The following is a 3,906-nucleotide window of genomic DNA, read 5'->3' as shown; positions in this document are numbered from 1 at the left end:
AGGGAGGGAGGGATGAGAATCACTATAAATAAGGCTCAGGGGAAGATTTAAAATGTATTTATTTCTCTATTTATGGTTAAGTTTCGTTATATTAATGCACAGGGTTTAAATACACCTTTTAAGAGGCACAAATTAAGACATGTTACACAAAGAAAGAATTTGTACTGCACTAATCCAAGAGACACACTGGATGTTCACTCTAAAAAACAAATGTATGATAAGAAATATAAACACTAAATAATGTCGTGTTATTAAAAAAAAAAAAGCAGGGGCACCTGTAGAAATCATACATAAAGAGATCGATAAAGACGGAAGATACATTGTTCTAATTTGAAAAATAGATAATGCACCTTTCACAATAGTTAATGTTTATGCACCCAATGTAAATGCAGCTTCTTTTTGAAAGCTTTTGTTAGAAAAAGTGGAAAATATTTCACAAGGTCAATTAATTATGGGGGGGGGATTTAATTCAAATAGTGATATATTATTGGATAAAAAAATTGCAAGTAGGGAGGACTATAAATTAGAAGGTGATAACAGAAGCAAAGAGATTTAAAAATTGATTAAAGATATCCGGTGAGCACGGGGCCGCATGGTGACTGGGATTTAGTGGCTGCGCTGAGGATTCGGGCTATAACTTACTAAGATGGCTAAAAGCTTAAGAAGCAAATGGAAGCGAAAAATGCGTGCAGAAAAGTGCAAGAAGAATGCGCCTAAAGAACTTGCTTGATTAAAAAATGACGTAGCCAAAGGAAAGGCAGATGTTTTGATGGAAGATGTGAAAGATGTTGCAACGGTTGTTACTGTCGAGAAAATTAAGGAAAAATCTGAAATGGAACCAATACCTCAGAAGGTAAGATGGAAACCGATGCAAAACGAAATAAGAAAAGCCTCCTTAACGAACATGGTCAATATCCAGCCTGGATGAACCCAAGGCATCAAAAGAAGCTGAGAACTCAACGAGGGAAGAAGAAAGGGAAAACAAAACCTCACAAAGGATTAGTGTGGTAGATGGTCTTTGGAGAGTATTTTATTGGACTTTAACTGTTTGGCTATATGCTGGTGTTTAACAAGGATTGGCTACAAGATCTTCTAAATCTGCAGAATGAAGTAACACCAAGCCTGACTGATCGAACACTATCAAGAATATATCTATATTTTTGTAGTTGCATGATTTTCTTTTATTTTACAGTATAATTAAGCCTTTAGTATACTTGAGTGCCTTCCTGTAAGGCATTAGGTTGTTAATCCTTTTTCTGTAATGTTAATGCACACATTGCCTAATAAGTGAGATGTTGATCAATTTTCTCTGCCCCTGAGACTTGATTGATTGACAGGGAGTTGAATAAAGTAATGCTTGCTGTAAAAAAAAAAAAAAAAAATGGTTAAAGAACCATCAACTTCTGGATATATGGAGAACTTTTAATCCAGAAAAAAAAGATTATATGTTTTACTCTATTCCCTTCAACTCATATTCATGTATAGATTTATTTTTAGCGAGAGCCTCTCTTTTCCATGAAGACTTAAAATGTGAAATCTTAATTCCAACGTGGTCTGATCATGCACCTATATTTTAAGAAATTGAATTTAAAAAAAAAATTAGACAAGATTGGAGACTCAACAAAGCCCTTCTCAAACAAAAACATATCTCTAAAAACCTACAAAATGTTATAAAAAACTTTTTTAAGAATATGAATCTCCCCAACTCTCAATAGGGACCATTTGGTCTGCCTTCAAGGCAGTAATTAGAGGGCACATAATTAAAGTTGGCTCATTTGAGAAAAAATATATAGGTTTACCTCTTCAATAACTAAATATACAATTATCTCAATTGGAAGTGAGGAATAAAAAAAAACATCACCTTTAATTTATGCATACAAATTTAAAATAAAAATAAAATAAAAAAGTTTTTACACAATAAAATATTATATGCTTCCGAAATTAACTTTTCTTTTGAGATCCATCCCTTTGGCTGTATCGAAAACAATATTTAATGAATTTCAAAAACATTTTTACTCAATTTATATGAAATTATAGAAAACCGAGAGTAGCTGGTGGGGGCCCTAAATTAGAATAAAGGGGAGGGACCTGTTGTTCTCCCCCCCGGCCCCACCCCTGAACGGCGGATGGGGACCCTAAATTATAATAAGAGGGGACCTATTGTCTTCCTCCCTGGCTCCCGCCCCTGAGCCGCGCGTGGGGGCCCTAAATACCAATAAGGGGGGGGGAACCTATTGTCCTCACCCCTGGCCCCCACCCCTGAGCAGCGGATGGGGGCCCTAAATAAAAATGTAATCCCCCCAGGTGACTAGTGAATAGTGAGGGGGGACCAATAACTAGGTACCTGTAAAAAATAAAAGAAAACTTACCATTTGATGTCTTTTTCCTAAAATCTTTTTTCGGCTCAAAAAAAGGCCAAATAAAAATCCATGATAACCGTCGCACTTTGGAAAATAAAATAAAAAATAAACTTGAGCGCAAAAAAAGTATTCCATCTTCACCCATAGAGGGCACCACGCAGACTAAGCTCTACAGGGCAGGGGAAGGTTTATAAAGCCTTGCCCCGCCCTGCAATTAGGTTCAGAGCACTCTGGTTGGTTTGTTTAAGCCATCCAATCAGAGTGCTCTGACAGGTAAATGAAGAGACTGACAAGTAAGTCTCTACATTTACCTGTCACAGCACTCTGATTGGCTAGCTTGAAATCAAGCCAATCAGAGTGCTCTGTGTCATTTTACACACCATGGGAAAGTTCTTTGGAATTTTCCCACGCTGTGTAATTTGACTCATAACTCTCTGATTGGTTAATTCAGGTTAAAAGCCCCCACTCGCGTGGCACGGGTGGGGGCTCAAGGGGGGGACACGTGATTTTTTGTTTGGTTGGTTTTTTTATACAGTGAGTAGACACAGGCTGCTCACTGTTTACTAGACATGCCCCTACTCGTGGTATAGCGAGTAGGGTCATAATTTACTAATACTAAGTAATCTTCACTTAGTATTAATAAATTTGACTGAAAGACCAATTTAGGTTGTTCAGCCTTTTAGTAGATAGCTCCCTAATACCGTTGGAATTAGGGAGTTATCTACTTATTCATTCCTGTGATTCCATTGACTGGCTAAGTAACTTACATTTGATAGAAATGTGTGTTACTTGATTGTTGTAAGTGTTGCAAATACTTGCAATTTCAGAACTTCAGAACTTTGGCAATTTCGAAACTTCTGCAATTCAGCCATTCGGACATTCGGAAGTATCCGAATGTCTGAATTGCCCGAAATTCTTCCGATTTGACATTCAGAACGAAACGAATTGCACAGGTCTAGTTTTGGTGGCCTAATATTCTCCAAGATTTCTCTCCCCCCCCCCAATGTACATTTTAACCAGTCATGCATCCCCTGCCTTATCTTTCCCTTCTGTTGAAGTCCACATTGGCTCCCTATTGCTATCATTTTTTGCCCCCCTGGTCATTTTGGCTTATTCGTTGAACACTATTTTTCCTGACTACCCAACTTCCTCTCCTCTAGCATTACATCTCTTATCCTTGAGGACTTTAATATTCCAATTAACAACTCGAACAGCTCTGATGCCTTACGACTGCTCTTTGTAACCTCCTTCTTCAGCCTCATGCCATGGTCTAACTCAGCAAATCATACAGCAGGAAACACTTGTCATCTCAACTTCACCAATCTCTTTACTGGGTCTAATCTCTCCAATGTTCCTTTTCCTCTAATTGACCACCATTTGTTGACCATTGACATCGGCTGACTCCGTTCCCAAATCAAGCCATCCAAGGTACATCAATCTCGTAACACCTCCACTGTCTCAACCTAGAGCATATTCGGTCCACCTGCACCTCCCATTCCACACCCTTCTGGCTTCCTGTAAGATTTAAGGCTCAGTCAACATTTTG

At 38.1% G+C, this 3,906-nt stretch overlaps 1 pseudogene; it reads left to right on the top strand.

The window, feature by feature from the left end:
• Positions 1 to 577: 577 nt before the first annotated feature.
• LOC134568747 (protein LLP homolog) lies at positions 578 to 1,346 on the top strand (annotated as a pseudogene).
• Positions 1,347 to 3,906: the final 2,560 nt, after the last annotated feature.

The sequence above is a fragment of the Pelobates fuscus genome, chromosome 7 (assembly GCF_036172605.1).
Source record: "Pelobates fuscus isolate aPelFus1 chromosome 7, aPelFus1.pri, whole genome shotgun sequence".
In the NCBI taxonomy this organism is placed as follows: domain Eukaryota; kingdom Metazoa; phylum Chordata; class Amphibia; order Anura; family Pelobatidae; genus Pelobates; species Pelobates fuscus.
The sequence above is the reverse complement of the archived record's forward strand: the minus strand, read 5'-3'. Positions and strand labels throughout refer to the sequence as shown.